The sequence below is a fragment of the Oryx dammah genome, unplaced genomic scaffold, assembly GCF_014754425.2.
Source record: "Oryx dammah isolate SB20612 unplaced genomic scaffold, SCBI_Odam_1.1 HiC_scaffold_21, whole genome shotgun sequence".
NCBI lineage: Eukaryota > Metazoa > Chordata > Mammalia > Artiodactyla > Bovidae > Oryx > Oryx dammah.
In genome coordinates this window covers 51,824,683-51,843,575 of record NW_024070205.1, presented here as the reverse complement: position 1 = coordinate 51,843,575, position 18,893 = coordinate 51,824,683, and the positions used below count along the sequence as shown (strand labels likewise).

Genomic DNA, 18,893 nt, shown 5'->3' with positions numbered 1-18,893 from the left:
TTAACCAATCAGTACAGATCACACTACATACAAGGGCTTCTTATGATACGGTACATTTTTGAAATACTAACTAGCTTTTCTCCTTTCATATTCCATTCATAAATAAAACACTTGCTAAGAATGGGGGGATGCTGTTTGCTAATAACAATTAGGTGCTGCTGTCATAGCTCACTGATTGAAGGATAAGGGAAGAACACTGTGAATACCACTGACAAATAGCAGATTCAAATAATGGCAGCATTTTCTACAAGGCAAGAAAACCATCTGTGCAGGCAGTTCCAAAGACATAGAAAGGCAACATTTCCAGTAAAGGCCACACAGGTGTAAACCATTCATCTTTCTAAGAGATGCCAAAAGGTTTCTGTAAAAAGCAAAAATATCAATGTTACTACTTAACTCTTTTGTTCCATAACAACTATATTCATGTATGTACCAGTCCATTCTAAAGGAGATCAGCCCTGGGATTTCTTTGTAAGGAATGATGGTAAAACTGAAACTCCAGTACTTTGGCCACCTCATGCGAAGAGTTGACTCATTGGAAAAGACTTTGATGCTGGGAGGGATTGGGGGCAGGAGGAGAAGGGGACGACAGAGGATGAGATGGCTGGATGGCATCACGGACTCGATGGACGTGAGTCTGAGTGAACTCCGGGAGTTGGTGATGGACAGGGAGGCCTGGTGTGCTGCGATTCATGGGGTCGCAAAGAGTCGGACACGACTGAGCGACTGAACTGAAACTGAAGTACAAATGTAATCTAACGAATAACAGATCCACAGTCACCGCAGAAAATGACCTGTGTATCTAAAGCAAAATACCATGTTTTAGAAAACACTTCAGCCAATCTGTTGGGTTATCCCACAGGATGACAAAAACCTCTTAAAGGAGAAATTAATCGTTAAATTAAACAATATACAGAAGTATCTGAAAGGAGGCACCTGCATGTTCAGAAGTAAGAATGATCTTTTTAAAAAATCTTTATGCTACTATTTGACTTTCAAGCATAGAATGTGCAAAATTCTGTAAATGTAACTTGGCCAACAAAAAGGACCTGCCTCTGCCCACAATATACCTGGAGAGAGGGGAATAACAGAACAAAACCATGACAATTTCGGTATTCTTAGAACCACAAGAGAGAGAAGAAAACTAGGATGGAATTTATAACAGTTTGCAGAGAGGAAAGAAAATGAAATCACACTGCTGCTGCTAAGTCACTTCAGTTGTGTCCGACTCTGTGTGACCCCAGAGACGGCAGCCCACCAGGCTCCCCCGTCCCTGGGGTTCTCCCAGGCAAGAACACTGGAGTGGGTTGCCATTTCCTTCTCCAGTGCATGAAAGTGAAAAGTGAAAGTGAAGTCACTCAGTCGTGTCTGATACTTGGTAGGAAGTAAAAAGAGAATTAAGAAACTAATAAGAAAATCTTGGCTGGAAAACTGCCTCTGCATGCAACTGGTAGTGGGGTATTAGAGGAACCTTGGTCTACTGCTGAGAAGCCCAGGTAAATCACGCCCCTCCTGCCTTTCCTGTGATACAGAAGACTAGGCAACAAAAGTAAAGCAAATGTTATTTTTTAAAAATCAGGTACAGCTGTTTCAGGAGACTGCACTCTACAAGAATCCACACATAAATATTTTTGGAATTTGTTTCAAAGTAATGCTTAACTGCAACACAAAAACCATAACAAAAATCAATGAAGGAAAATGTATTAATTTTTTTTACTATCTACAGTCTTCAGTATGGATGGACATATCCCCAGTTATAGTCAAAAAGAATCCAAATCTCCTTATATTAATAAAGACCTAAAACCCAGAGACAAGTGACTGTAACTGAGTCAATGTGATGATAATAATCTTACTACTAATAATAACAAATACTAATATGAACATAATACTTAAGAAGAGCCACTCACTGTTCAATGTGCTTTGTCTTTATTAATTCACTTATTTATTCAACAACTTTATTTGGGAGATACTTTTTAATATTCCCAGTCTACAGATAGGGAGTAGAGACAGAAAAGTGTGTGCTTAGTCTCTCAGTCATGTCCAGCTTTTTGCAACCCCGTGGACTGTAGCCCGCCAGGCTCCTCCGTCCATGGGAGTTCTCCAGGCAAGAATACTGGAGTGGGTTGCCATGCTTGCATCCAGGGGATCTTCCCAACCCAGGGATTGAACCCAGGTCTCTTGCACTGCAGGAGGATTCTTTATGGGTTCTTTACCATCTGAGCCACCAGGGAAGCCCAAATTAATGTAAAGAACTTATTGTAGGAAGCAACAGAAATGGAACTCAAAGCAGCCAGTCTGCTTCAGAGTTCGGACTTATGACCACTCGAATAAGAGAGCTAAAGTCTACCTAACTACCGATTATATTAGCTCAACAGAATTAACTCCTCAGAAGTTATTATTTCTGCATTATTCTTCATGTTATATTTAATTTGAAGCTAAAGGGAAGGAATATACATATTTGCTGAAACTGATGTTCCTGTAGAAATAAACAAGGATTCTTTTGAAGGTTTCATGAGAGAAAACTATACCTTATACTATTACAAAAACATATCTGAGGGGCTTACCATGTGGCTCAGTGGTAAAGAATCTGCCTACCAGGGTTTGATCCCTGGGTCGGGAAGATCCTCTGGCGAACGGAATGGTAACCCACTCCAGAATCCTGCCGGGAGAATCCCATGGAGAAGAGGAACCTAGTGGGCTAAAGTCCATGCGGTTACGAAGAGTCAGACACGACTCAGGAGCCTGAGAACACCCACATGACAATGCGTGGTTTGGAAAAGCCCGAAACAACCATCTCTGGGTTTTCTTTAAAAAAAGCAAAACATATCTAAGGCTATCACAGAGCGTCCCTTGTCGCTCCGTCAGTAAAGAATCTGCCTGCAATGCAGGAGACCCAAGTTTGATTCCTGAGTTGGGAAGATCCCCTGGAGAAGGAAATGGCAACCCACTCCAGTATTCTTGCCTGGAGAATCCCATGGACGGAGGAGCCTGGCAGGCTGCAGTCCATGTGGTCGCTAAACCCCTACCACCACCAGGCCATCACAGAGTTTTCAAAAGATAGCAGTACAAAACACATGCATAAAATAAATCTTTCAGGGAAACTTCCCTTCAAATTGAACCTCAATGTTCTTCAAAGAATTCATGAAGACAAAACTCCGTGGAAAACACTGCAGGCATCAAACTAGACATACACGACACACATGCACACAAATGGAGAATATGAATAGAACATGATTTTTCAAAGCAAGTCATACGGTAGAATGCACCCACTGTCCCAGGATGTTCAACTGCTCTGATTCTGTTACTACACAATGTAAGAATTTAACATTACCGGGAGGACGTGAGCTTTAAAATATACTAGCCAATGAGCAATATAGCATTCATTTTTCAAAACATGAATAGACAAAATGAAATAATACAAGAAATGTTAATGATTTTCATGCAAGTTAGTAAAGTACTGACTAGAAAGTTAAGATAAAATTTCAATCTAAAACTACAGAAAAAAAAAAGATTCTTTCAAGTAAATGAAAACAAAGAGAGGGTTGGATATGAATACAGACAGAACTAGGACTAGGGGTAACACTATAATTATTTACTAAAGTCTCCCCAAATAAACTGGGATGGTAAGGCCTTGTTTGACTAATATATTTACATTAGCTGGTATTTAGCCCCTACTTTTAGGAGCCCACTAAACTTCTGCTTAGTCAAAGACTTGGTGCAGAATGAAGTGATAATTTTTTTCTAAGTACAAGATAAAAAAGCTCCATTTTATGGCTGAGTTCTAGACAGTTAAAAGTGCCAGAAATCTCACCTTTAAATGAGTGGCTGATTTACTGTCTGACTCCCCTAAAATTGGACACATCTGAATTATAATCTAAATCCAAAATTACTGTAGAAATGTGAACGGTCAGCAGACCCAGTAACATCTGGTGTGTGGCTTATTTTCTAAAATACCATAAACATCAGCATCTTAAATTACACCAAGTGTACACATATTGTTAATTATTCTTTAAACCAGTCATTAAAACAAGATGAAACTCTTATGAAAAGGTTTTCTTCTGGTGAGACTTTTAATGAAAACTCTGTATGAAAAGTTCAATCTTTCACAAAAAGATATGTTAACACCACTTGTAACTAGGCAAAGTTTAATGAAACAATTACTTGGGTACCTAGTATTTGTATTTTTAACTAGTAGAAATCTCTCTTGTCTGCTACAGATGTCTTTTCAATCAAAAAACTTAAAGCTAATTGCTCTCTGTGCCCACCTGTACTAGGTAACTTCTGAGATAGCCCACCCCCAAAGCAGAGACTTAAACAGACATCTGTACATCAATACTCACAGCAGCACTCTTCAGCCCAAAGGTGGAACCACCCCAATGTTCATCAATGGATGAATGGATAAATAAAATGTGGTATATACAAACATATTCTTCAGACACAGAAAAAATCCTGACACATGGATTTTACATATGTATCATCCATATATACATGCAACCCGCTCCAGTATTCTTGTCTAGAAAATCCCATGGACAGAGGAACCCAATGGGCTACAGCCCATAGGGTTGCACGGAGTCGCACAGAGTCAGACATGACTGAAGCAACTTAGCACAGCACATACATCCTATATATATAACATGATATACATGTATACCATGATATACATCATCCATATATAGTATGGATGAACCGTGACGACAATGAAGTGAAAGTGAAGTAGCTCAGTCGTGTCCGACTCTGCGACCCCATGGACTGTAGCCTACCAGGCTCCTCAGTCCATGGAATTTTCCAGGCAAGATTACTGAAGTGGGTTGCCATTTCCTTCTCCAGCGGATCTTCCCAACCCAGGGATCAAACCCGGGTCTCCCGCACGGCAGGCAGACACTTTACCGTCTGAGCCACCAGGGAGATCCCTGATGACATTAGGCTAAGCTAAATAAGCCAGACACAAAAGGATAAATACTGTACGATTCCACTTATACAGAGTACCTACAGTAGTCAAACTACTAGAGACAGAAGGCAGAATGGTGGTGTCCAGGAGCTGCGGAGAGGGAAGGAGAGGGAGTAACTATTTAATGAATAGTTTTAAAATGCTGGGAAGATCAAAAAGTTCTCGAGATGGCTGGTGGTGACAGTTACACAACAATGTGAATGTACTTAAGATCACTGAACTGTGCACACTAAACGTGGTTAAAATACATAAAACTTTGTATCATGTATACTTTACCATAATTAAAAATATATAATAGGTTTAAATATTAAGAAAATGTGAAAACATTTTTTTAAGTATTTTTGTCTTTCAAGGAATAAAACTTTATTTATTAGTTTATTCCCAGTCATATTTGGTTAAAGGTTGTACCTTAACACAAATCTTAAAATTTTTATATTAATGCAGAAAACACAAATAATGACATTGTCTAAAATTAATCCAACATGTTACAATGAATATTTAACGTTATCTTATGTCCTGTTATTTGAGATGCTTTGCTACTCATTCTTCTTTCTGTAAGACATTTCTTTGGGCTGTACTAACAACCATTAGCTTCCTGGTTATATAAACCTTGGTTTATAATTTCCCCCAGCTGTATGTTTCTGGCTCCCATTACAAGAACAATTACAACAAATAATTTGCTTCTTTTTTCCTCCTCCCAACCACACACAAAAAAGATGGCTCCCAATGACCACCACCACCTGGTACTCATGCCTGCAAGCACTGAATTCAACTAATAACTATGTGAGTGAGTATAGAAGCCCCCTCCCCTCATGATGACTTCTGTTAAGACTACAGCCCTGGCCAACATCTTGACAGCAGTTGTTGAGAAACCCTGAGCCAGGGGACCTATGTGCTGTGCTTAGTCGCTCAGTCACGTCCAACTCTTTGCGACCCCATGGACTGGGGCCCACCAGGCTCCTCTGTCCATGGGGATTCTCCAGGCAAGAATACTGGAGTGGATTGCCATACCCTCTTCCAGGGGATCTTCCCAGCTCAGGGATCGAACCCAGGTCTCCTGCATTGCAGGCGGATTCTCTACCATCTGAGCCACCAGGGAAGCAGGGGACCTGTACTCTGTCTAATCCACATAAACTGTGTGATAATGAATAAGTACTGTTTTAAACTACTAAGTATTGCTGAATTTTACTGTGTTGCCATAAATAACCAATATACCACCACCCCAGCCCCTCTTGCCTGTCCCCCAAGATCTTAAACTTCTTTTTCCCCCCATTATTTAAGTTCCAGGTATACAACATAATGATTCCATATTTGTATATATTGTAAAATGATCGCCACATTAAGTCCATCACCACAGTTAAAATTATTTTTCTCGTGATGAGAACTTTTAAGTTCTCTCTCACCAACATGCAAACATACAATATAGTATTTTATGTAAACTTAAAAGTCAAGACAATCTCAGATTTCACATGCCCCGAAGAACTTAGCACACAACATACATACACATAGGGCTCATATACTGTATCTACCCACTCATCCGTTAACTGACCTTAAGTTTTCAAACATCAATTCTCAGTGAATGAGCACATCTACTAAACTTTCATTAATAGTCTGATAGCTCACAAAAGTAAGTACATTTAGAAATGGTCAGCGACAGGAAGGAAAATACAGGGAAACACTTCACTTGGCAACACAACTTGCTTCCCTATCCTAGCAAATCTTCCCATTAATAAGAACTGAAGCAACTGATTAGAGATGTCCCCGTTTCCTGAACTTTTCTGCCTCACAATATTTTCATCAGGCTGTAAAAACTATAAAAGGTTCCATTCACCAAAAAATACAATCATAAATGTTCAAAACACATGAAGCAAAAACTGAAAGGATCGTGCAATGTATCAGTGCATCAAATCAACACTTTACACTTCCACAATCTTGTATTTTAAGTTTATCTCAAGACAGCCAAGAAAAACACTGACATAAAGAGAGGACAACAATTTTCACAACAATTAGTTGCAAATTTTAACACCACCTCTCAGTTAACTATTAAAACTAGACACTAATTTATAAAGTACATTAAAAAAAGAATACTGAACACACAGAAAATCTGAAACCTATTAACCACTATGACTTAACTGGTATTTCAAAAGCATTACTGCAACAACTGCAGAATATCCATTCCTTTCAAGTACACAGTATGATCACCAAAACAGATGCTATACAAGCCCATTAAAAAATTCTCAATAAATGTAAAATAATTGAAAGCATACAGAGTATAACCTCTGACCACAATGGAATTAAATTTGAAGTTAATTACACTAGGCTTCCTAAAAAAACTGGGAGGGAGGGATTTTTAAAATATATACATAAGTGATTCATGAGTCAGAGAAGAAAACACAAGGATATTAGAAAGTATTTCAAATTAAATCATTATAAAAATATGACAAATAAAAATCATGAGATGTAGCTAAAGCAATGTTTAGTGGTTAATGCTTATGAATGCTGTATTAGAAAAGAAGGTCTCATACCAAATATCAGATCATGGCATCTGGTCCCATCACTTCATGGGAAACAGATGTGGAAACAGTGTCAGACTTTATTTTGGGGGGCTCCAAAAATCACTGCAGACGGTGAGTGCAGCCATGAAATTAAAAGATGCTTACTCCTTGGAAGGAAGGTTATGACCAACTTAGATAGCATATTCAAAAGCAGAGACATTACTTTGCCAACAAAGGTCCGTCTAGTCAAGGCTATCGTTTTTCCTGTGGTCATGTATGGATGTGAGAGTTGGACTATGAAGAAAGCTGAGTGCCGAAGAATTGCTGCTTTTGAACTGTGGTGTTGGAGAAGACTCTTGAGAGTCCCTTGGACTGCAAGGAGATCCAACCAGTCCATTCTAAAGGAGATCAGTCCTGGGTGTTCATTGGAAGGACTGATGCTAAAGCTGAAACTCCAATACTTTGGCCACCTCATGCGAAGAGTTGACTCATTGGAAAAGACTCTGATGCTGGGAGGGATTGGGGGTAGGAGAAGGGGACGACAGAGGATGAGATGGCTGCATGGCATCACCGACTCGATGGACATGAGTTTGAGTAGACTCCAGAGTTGGTGATGGACAGGGAGGCCTGGTGTGCTGCGATTCATGGGGTCGCAAAGAATCGGACATGACTGAGCGACTGAACTAAAGTCCAAAGGAAGTAGGACAAAGAAAATAACAAAGAAATCAGTGGAACAGAAAACAGGAAGAAAAGTAAAATTTCTAGTTAAACTTATCAAGAAAACGAGAGAAAATAAAATACCTAATAACAGGAATGAAAGAGGACTTATCACTATAGATTCTATAAATACTTCAATAATACTAAGGGAATTTGATGAACATGTTATGCCACCTAATTGACAAACTAGATGAAACTGGAAAAATTTCTAAGATGAGACAAAATCTAAATAGCTTTATCTATTAAAGAAATTACTGAGCTTCCCACAAATGAAACTCCAGACACAGGGGTGCTCTAGTGAACTGTACCAAATATTTAAGGAAAACACAACATCCATTTTACACAAACTCTCAGGAAACAGGAGAAATCATTTCTAGTTGGTTTGATGAGGCCAGCATGACTCTAATTCTAAAACTTGACAAAGACGCTACAAACAAAATGACACTGCCTTTCCATAATACAGATTTGACAATGAATAAAATATTACAAAGTCAAAATTAGTAGTGTATCTAAAGAATAATTAAATATTCTTTATCCTAGGAATGTACGGTTGACTTAGCATGTGAAATCCAAAGTAATTCCCACATTAACAGAATACAGGAGAAAAACTGTGCACTGCCAAAGATGCAGGAAAAGCACTGGATAAAATGCAGTATCTGTCATAACAGGAACCCTCAGCAAACTAGGAACAGAAGGGAATTTCCTTGATATGAAGAGCATCTACAGAAATAGCTATAACTAACATTATACTTCACTGTGGCATACTGAACTCCTTCCTCCTGAGATGAAGTACAAGGCAAGGATGGCCCTTCTCACCACTTCTATTCAACACTGTTGTGGCAATCCCAGCCTTTGCACCAAGACACATAACTAACAGAAAGACCAGAAAAAGTAATGCCTTCTAACTGCAAATGACAAATATTTATATAAATAAATCCTACTAAATCCTCAAACGCAGCTACTATAACTAGTAAGTGAATTTAGCAAGGCTGCAGGATTCAAGTACTTGACTTAGTAATAAATTTAATATCAATATGCAAGATCTCTATGCTGAACATTATAAAACACTGGTAAGAGAAATTAAAGACAACTTAGATTTTAAAAAGTATACTACATTCATATATTGGATGACTCAATAATGATATAATATAAAGGCTCCCTCAAATTAATCTATGGATTAAATGCAATTCCAATGAAAACCCCAGGAAACATTTTTGCAGAAATTAAGAGTCTAAAATCCACATGGAAATACAAAGAACACAGTATATCCCAAACAACTCTGAAGAAGAATGTTAGAAGGCTAACACTATCCGATTTCAAGACATAAAGCTTTAGCAAACAAGAGTATTGACTTCAAGACAGACAAATATATCAATGAAACAAGAGTTAAAAACATGGATTGATTTTGTTTTTTACAAAGATGCAAAGAGAAAAGAGTCTTTTCAATTAATAAGTACTGGAACAACCAAATATGCACACAGAAAAACATAGATCTCAACCTAGACCTCACATCATACAAAAGAATTAATTCAAGATTATCATAACTTTAACATAAAACCTAGACTCAAAACTTTTAGAAGAAAACATAAGGAGACATGAGGGTAAGCAAAGGTTTCAGCAATAATCACAGAAAAAAAAAAGTAGGCAGGTTAAAATTTTCTCTCATTAGAAACCACCTTTAAGAAAATGCATAACATAGAAATTACATCTCAATAAAGCTGCTACAGAAAGGAAAGAAACTAGGGATTTAGGCCACAAGGGAATGGACAGGCAAGGTACAGATGCATTAAAAAAAAAAATTTACAAAACATATCTGAAAAGCATCCAGGCTGCATTTTCAAAACTCAATAATTAAAAGACAACTAATAAAATATTGGGCAAATAATTTGAACAAACGTCACAAAATGTGATACACAAATGGTCAGTAAATCCATGTAAAAGTGTTGAACATCATTAACCATCAGGGAAATACAAATTAAATTCACAATGTAATGTCACTACCCATCCACCAGAAGAGGTGGAATGTGGTGCAGCTCTAACTCCCATACAGTACTGATGGAAATACAAAACCATCACACTCAAGATATAGAACAAAACACACACTTACTCTCTGACCCTTCAATTCCAACGCTAGATATTGCCAAAAACTAGAAAAAGCCCAGGTATCCGCCAATACAAAGGATAAACTGTATATTCACTTAACAGTGTATGATTGAGCAAGAAATACAAACAACAGAAACAGGCAACAACACAGTGCTGGAAGCATGAGTCGCTCAGGCATGTCCGACTCTTTGCGACCCCATGGACTATAGCCCACCAGGCTCTTCTGTCATCGGAATTCTCCAGACAAAAATACTGGAATGCATAGCCATTCCCTTCCCGACCCAGGAATTGAACTCCAGTCTCCCGCAACTGCAGGCAGATTCTTTACCCTCTGAGCCACCAGGGAAGCACCAACAATATAGATGAATAGCAAAAACATCCTGGGAGGGAAACCTCACACAAGAATGTGTATTTTATGATTCCTAATAGATGAAGTTCTTGATTAGGAAATACTTACAGTGGAAATTAAACAGTGGTTGTTTGGGGGGAGGGGGAAGGGCAGACAGTGAAAATGAGGATGATGTGGGAAGAGGCTTCAGGGAACTCTGCCATCAGTCCCAGAACGTTTTGTATCTTAAAAAAGATTTGGGTTACACAGGTGTGTGCATCTCTCAAAAAATACCAGGTGATCTGTACAATTCACTGTATATATTTTACAACAAAAGGAAAAAAAACTGTATTATAGAGCCCTAGGTAATGATATACATACAGGAAATAGTGCACTGATGACTCCACATACATACGACTAGATAGATATGTGATAAAACAAGTTTACTGAAGTGTTAAAGGTAGAATCTGGTAGATGGTGGGCAAATAAATTTTCACTGAACAATTCTTTCAATTATCCTGTGTGTTTACAATTTTTCATAATAAACTATTAGGGGTTGAGAGGTAAATTAACTAAACGTACATTCCTGTGTAGTCTCCTCTATAAAGAAGCTAATTATGCAGACTCAACACCTATAATAAAAATGATTATGTAATATAGTACATTTTTTATTTTCAGTAATAAAAGGGAAAGACAAAAGACTGGCATGATTTACTTCTCCATGTTCAAGAAAGAACTCTAAAATTTTATTGAATGGGTTGAGAAACAATGTGCAGATGAAAAGAATCAACTTGGCAAGTAGTGTAGTGACTAATCCCTTCCCCCCTCACTCAAAATACACACATACAACCACCACCATCACTAAAGCTTAAATCAGAGTCCACACTCACAGTTTCAAATGATACCTGCTAGAAACTGCCAGCACAAAGTGATTTCCAGCCCATACTTCTAAGCAGTAAACCCATACAGACAGCTGCCTAGTATGTATTTCTACTTACATATCACAAACACATGTCAGCATACAACCTATTTTCCTCCCTCACACATCTGCTCCTCCCTATTTTCAATTCCAAGGAACGGACACAGAAGTCCTACTGTCTGGCGCCAGCCAGAAACCCAAGTGCCACTCCAGACTGCTCCTCTGCTCTCATCCCCACGTCAGTCACCAAGCCCAGTCAACACCACCACCTAAGTCTCTACCAATACCACTCCCCCCAAATCTGTCCCACTGCCCCTGCTTCAATGCATTATTTCCTGAATTACTACAGGGCCCTCCAAAATAGCATTCCTACCTATACCCTCTCTGGGTAGAAGCTCGATAATCAGCACTTTCTGCACGAGAATAAGCATCTTAACACTACCAAGAAAATAAAATGTCCCACTATTTCTCCATAAGAGGCTCCAGTTAAGAATATTTTAATTAGGACCCTTTACAAAACAGATTTACATTTCTGCTGGTTTCACTAATCTTCATTTTCCATTAAAACTAATAAAAATAGTTTATTCATATTACCACATCACTTTAATCATTAAGACCAGATGATAGTGATGATCTTAGATTTCACTACAGAACTGTTACTAAGCCTATCTAAGTTACCAAAATCATTGATATGCAAACTATACTTCCCTCCCTGCTCCCAAAACAACTTGTACTTCAATAAGGTTTCAAATTTCTTTCTGAGACCTTAAGGTCAGCACTAGATTCTACAGGGCACAGAGGGTATCTTTAACAGTGCTAAAGCATGGGAGTTAAGAGTGAAGTTGAAGCTGAATCAACTTCAGTTCCAGCTCTGTCATTCCCAATGAATACATACATGTAACCTTGAACAAGCTGCTGTTTAGACTAAGCCTCCTGATGGATCCGACAGTAGAGAGTCCACCTGCAATACAGGAGACCCAGTTTCAATCCCTGGGTTGGGAAGATCCCCTACAGAAGGAGACGGCAACTCACTCCAGTATCCTTGCCTGGAGAATCCTGTGGACAGAGGAGCCTGGTGGGCTACAGTCCATGCGGTCTCAAACAGTCAGACACAAACGACCAACTAACACTCTCACTTCACTTTCCTGATTTCTAAACTGGGAAGATAATAGTTCCTGTGTCACAGAACTGCTGTGAGAATAAAACCATGTACTTCCACTACTCGCTACATCACTGGCGTTCAGTAATGTTTTACCATTATTATTATTATTATTATAGCAGCATTAGCAACAGCATTTTAGTAAATGAGGACAGTAAGTAAGTGGGATTCCAGAATCACAACTGATGGCAACACTGCTAAAGAACTGAAGCGCACCCTTAACATTTGATGTGCTGACAAACAAACCGAAAGATCCATGGCGTTCATGGAGTCATCCTTCAACCAAAATAAGACTCAGAACATCCCACTCTTCCAGTCTGGTGCAGTAAGAGTGAGCTTGATCAGATTTCTATCACCTGCATGCCAACGGGGCTGTCTTCATTTCTACAGATCCCTGGGTACTTATTTACTTTGGTGACTACTACAGACTCAGTTCAGTTCAGTCATTCAGTCGTGTCCAACTCTTTGCGACCCCACGGACTGCAACATACCAGGCCTCCCTGTCCATCACCAACTCTCGGAGCTTACTCAAACTCACACCCATCAAGTCAGTGATGCCACTCAACCATCTCATTCTCTGTTGTCCCCTTCTCCTCCTGCCTTCTTTCCCAGCATCAAGGTCTATTTGAATGAGTTTGTTCTTTGCATCAGGTGGCCAAAGTATTGAAGTTTCAGCTTCAGCATCAGTCCTTCCAATGAATATTCAAGACTGGTTTCCTCTAGGATTGACTGGTTCTATCTCCTTGCAATCCAAGGGACTCAAGAAGCTGCAACACTTCAGCTCAAAAGCATCAATTCTTCGGCGCTCAGCTTTCTTTACAGTCCAACTCTCATATCCATATATGACTACTGGAAAAACCACAGCACAGGCTACAGTAGTTATTTATGGATTTGGGAATTCATAATAGCCTTGGAATATCACAAGTATACTGCTGCAAGTGGCTGTTGCTTAGCACATCTCTATGGGGCTAGAATATAATTCTAGCTTCATGTTTCAGTTTAGCTGCTTCTGCACGTGACTTAACAAGGATTATGGACTACTCAGGAGATTCTCAGGTGGCACTAGAGGTAAAGAACCCACCTGCTAATGCAGGAGACGTAAGAGATGCAGGTTTGATCCCTGGGTCAGGCATACTCCCTGGAGGAGGGCATGGCAACCCACTCCAGCATTCTTGCCTGGAAAATCCCATGGACAGAGGAGCCTGGGGGCTACAGTCACAAAGATTCGGACACTACTGAGGCGACTTAGCACACACAGCACGTGGACTATTCAAGTCCTAAAAAGTTGCTTTTTTGTTAATTTTTAACAGCTGATTTAAAAGTTAACTTAAAATAAGATATATATAAATATGATATTCAGGTAAATAGGATATTTAGTCAATTAAACTAATTATACATACACTAAATCAATCATAAACATTTCTCATGCTTAAAAACAAACCACCCAAGGAAAGTCTGGTTTACCTATTACTCTAAGGAAACTCTTAATTTCCCAAGAGTGTTTCTTGAACATTCATGGTTCCAGACCAGATATAGTTTGGCAAATACATTCAACATCCACCAGCTGCCAAGTCTTGTTCAAAACTACTTTTTTGAGTGGTGAAATTCTGCCCTGAAAAACAGCCTGTCCACTACAGCTGGGAAAACATACTTCTCTCCTCTTTCTCCATATATAGTTCTTCCACACAGACCAGGAATTCAGCCCCTAAATATGACAGACCATATCATCCTTGGCACAAATTAGCTAAACCAAACATCAGCATACTTTAGTTCTGAGGACTAGACTATGATGACTACCCAAAAACAAATATTCCAGAAAAAGCAGCTGAAGATTACAAGATGCCACACAACAGGCTTTCAACACACATACCCTAAAGGAGTCCAGGAGCCCTACAGAGCCTACAGCAAACAAATTTCTTGGAAGTTCCTCATTAAAATGTAGTGAAAGTGAAAACGTTAAGTCACTCAGTCGTGTCCGACTCTTTGCAACCCCATGGATTGCAGCCCACCAGGTTCCTCGGTCCATGGGATTTCTCAGGCAAGAATACTGGAGTGGGTAGCCACTCCGCTTCCCGACCCAGGGATAAAATGTATTTGAGTATTCTGCAATTCACTCCATTACCCAGCCTACTTTAACATGATGTTCCTCCCAAATATTTTTCAGTGAAACTGAGGTAGAGAGGCCACGTTTGTCTGACAATCTGCTTCATACACAAGCATACTGCTGTACGTCCCTGAGGTACGGACAAGGACTCCGGCAGTGTGAGAAGACCGCATCACCAAGAGTATGGTCAGCCCTACAAAAGGAAGCCTGAACTACACAGGGAATACCAAGACTTCACGCAGGCGCTGGCAAGTGGAAGAGAATCTGTATTAATAGACGGAAAGCCAGCAGTCACGTGACTGACAGGTACAACACAATAAACACGGTAAAAGCTGAGAGTGATTCAGGAATCACTAGCATAGGACTGTCACGCACCTTGGAGGTGTGTTCTCAAAGTAATTATAGCACAGCATGATCAAAGAGAATGGCTGACCGTAATCTAAAAAACAGCAGCCCCACTTTTATCACCCATCTTCAGCCAAATATAAACAGCTTGACATTCAAGAAAATTTTGAATTTCTTGTTCTGTACTTCTACAAAATGTTCAAACAAGATGTAATGCTAATTATTATTTTTATTTTTTTTTTAAGTTGCTTGACTAGAATGCCTTAATGCTGTGCTTTTCTAATCATATCAACAAAGTGGAGTTAGTAACAATCAACAGCCGAGTGCAATGAAGACTGCCTGCTGGAATCTGCTGAAGAAGTAGCCAAGCTAATAAGCCTTGAGAATATACCAATTATTCTCACGTGGTATCAGCTGTAAAATTCTTTTCAGTCTACCATAAGAAGAAGCTGAAATGAGTGTGCATGCAATAAATGTTGAGGGGAGGCTAGAAATGCAGAGATTATTTATCTTGGGAACCAACTACACTGCTTCACTCTCAGGTTGCTAGATTCAGAGTCAAGGGTATTTCTTCTTAAATAGCTGTGGAAAGTCATAAGCACATGCAGTATCTTTTATTTTTTCAATGAGTGAGGACATCTTCAAGCAGTGAACAGTTTGTTTCTGGAACTGCTTCAGTGAAATGACGTCATCACCATCTACTAGATTTTGTTTTCCACTTGGGGCAACAGTCTCTCTTTTCTCCATTCCTTTGATCAGGCTACTCCTGAGTGTTCAAAAGCCTTCTTTGCCTTCATCACCTTGTAATTGTGACTGCTCAATCAGCACCCCACAGTTCATATCCAAGTACTCTGGGAATGGCCCCTTCCCATACCCACCCCTCAAGGAGGCCTGCAGGCACCGCAGAACTCCAGGAGCACTCCTATCACAGTGTGATTCTTTCTGTAGTGTAACAATTCATTAGGCAGTGCTCATCCTGGTACAGAGAACAGCATCACCTCTACACTGTTAATACCTGAAGTGTATTCAAGTATTTGCTGAATGTCAAGTGAGCAAACGGATCACAATGCCCAGCGTGAAACATGGACAATCACTATTTTAATCTTCTTAGTTTTTAAATTAGCAATAATCATCTCCCACAGAAATAATATACAATTTTGTATTTGAAGTCAATGGGAAATTTTCTCTTTATAGACATCTTTGCTAAAAGCATGCCAGTGAAAGTTAGAACCTAACCTTCTAGATTCTGTACATTTATATAATTATGTACTAAATAAATACACAGAACTAATACAACTGAGGGGAAATGGACATATAAAAAACAACACTTACTCTGGCAGATCTATTTAATTGAAGTTTGGCGGTAATTCTATCTTAAAACCATCAAATTAATCATGGCAGAAAGATTCAAACTAAATATTTCTACTGATCAATTAATTTTAATCAAATGAAATCTGAAACTGAAGGTGACTTAAATATATCTTGACATGAGTAGTTAGTTGGTCATACTTACTCTTAACAAAACGAAGGGGAAATATTCCCAGCTTTTCAATAGAAATCCTAAAGCCAGGCTCTCAACCATGAAATGCTCCTTGTCAGGACTACTGGGTACCTAAAACAAGGTAGGCACTATTCAAAACATTCAAAAGCATGATTTGATACCCATATTCTCATGTATTAGCTTCATCTTTTATTTTTGTGGCAGCTGACTATCAGCAGGCATAGGACCTGAACCATGATCCTATTTCTCACAGTAATTCACATACATAGCCAAGCAACAGCTGTGTAATTTTTATAGTACATCTAAAAATATACAATTCAAAACATTAAATAAATTTCATCTAACATTTAGGAATGACTGAACAAAACAGTCAAACTCAATTCATGTTAAAGGAGTAATTTAGCAGAAGGGAACATTCAAAACGATGAGTAATTCAATTCACAAAAATTTAAAATGTATATGGGCTACATTTTAATTTTAGAAGTGTCCTCTTTCTTTCCCTCATGATATGTAATGCCTGCAACTATACTTCAAGTACTACTAAAGAGGATATTCTCTTTGGCTAAAAATTTAGAAATCTATAGTTTCCTCAGTCTCTTGACATAGGTCTATGGCCTCCCACAACTTTAATTGAAAAAGACTTTTCTGAAGCTGGCTTATTTTGTCTTTCCTTGACTGACCTCATAAGCCACTTAGCTGCAAAAGGCTCATGCTATCTCTTAATACGCTTTCCCAGAAGTCCCACTGCTAATGAGATATACAGCTCTGTCTAACACAAAGTACTCCTCATCGAAAAACTCAATTTTCAGATGCTTTTCTCACCTAAGCAACAATTGCAATAGGGACTTACGTTTTACTTCGGCTAACCCTGCCAGGCAAACCCACCTGACTGATCCCTCTGCAAATCAGCCGTGAGACCTGATCAGCAGAGTCTGTGAACTCCAGTTGAGTTCAGCTCTCTTGGAGTTTTCATCCTCCTGACTTGTAAAGTAAAACGGTCCCTGGAATTACCCAAGCCATATTACAAAACTAACAAGGCCACATATACCCTTGGTAAAGCTTGGGTTAGGGTGGAGGGGAAGGCTGGCTTCAAAAAGGACTTTTTCAAAAAGTTTAACTATTTATCAAATAGCACTTATACAACAACCAAAAAAAAAAAAGATTATAATTATTCCCCAATTATTAAGCCTAAAAGGACTGATTTAGCTTAGGTATATTATTCCAATTCAGTTTTTACAGTTTCCAGGAAATCTGGGAAAACGGTTGAAAACTTGATCGTACAGATAACCATTTCAAAAGTCAGTAAAATCAGGTGATACAAATCACACATGATAAAATGAGGTGATAAAATCACATCATCATCAAGTGATACAGATGAAAACTGGGCAGCAAAGAGTTAAAACTTACTTTGCTCTTGCAATTGGTTAGGCTATTCTTCACAGCTGCTACCTTAAGACTTCAGTTTTTCTCTAAGATATTCAAATAAAAATTAAAACATTTCACCAGTAACATAAATGGTACACAAGTTGAACAAGTAGCCACAGCTGCAAGCTTCAGTGTTTCTCTCATTCCGATGAGAATCTAGGTCAGAAGACTTAAACTCCCTACCCCTCTCTTCTAACACTCTCTTGAAAAATACAGTAAAAGTTCTCCAGTCAACCAGTGGACACAATTCTTATATGTGGGACGTATACCCAAAGTGACCAGTTATGTTTCTGTTCTGCCAAGAAACCAATATTCTACCAGTGATGAAGTATAACAATTTAAACATTAAGACCATGTTAAATCACTACCCAGAGAGACTCCATGTTTTGTAATGGTAGTGCTTTGGAACAAGGTGGATACTGAAACAAAAAATTACTAAAAGTGGAAGACATTATACAAAATAAATAATCTTTAACTCGTCAAAAAGGTCAGTTAAGAAAGACTGAAGAACATTCCACAGTGAGACATGACAACAAAACCCAGCATGCCATCTGAACTCAACCCTGAACCAGAAAAAATATATTTTTCTTTTTTGTTATACTAAAACTGAACAAAATATTAAAAAATAAAGTATAATGTCTACCAGGTATATACTAATATCACATTCTAATGAGATCCAAATCTGAAATCAACCTGTTTAACTTTTTATTTAGGTCTCTGCTTCTTAATCACTTTAACAGTTTCCCTCTGCTTGCTGCTGCTAAGTTGCTTCAGTCGTGTCTGACTCTGTGCAACCCCATAGATGGCAGCCCACCAGGCTCCCCCATCCCTGGGATTCTCCAGGCAAGA

General features: G+C 38.8%; 1 protein-coding gene and 1 long non-coding RNA gene across 11 annotated transcripts in view; one reads left to right on the top strand and one right to left on the bottom strand.

Annotated features, from left to right (window-relative positions):
* The window catches only part of ENAH (ENAH actin regulator), a 155,062-nt gene that overhangs the window by 86,551 nt on the left and 49,618 nt on the right, over nt 1-18,893 (bottom strand). The window lies entirely within an intron of this gene.
* The window catches only part of LOC120880353, a 9,289-nt gene continuing 5,694 nt past the window's right edge, over nt 15,299-18,893 (top strand). The window contains exons 1-2 of the long non-coding RNA XR_005725015.1: nt 15,299-15,389; nt 15,765-15,766. This is a non-coding gene — a long non-coding RNA (uncharacterized LOC120880353). The remainder of the gene's footprint in view (nt 15,390-15,764; nt 15,767-18,893) is intronic.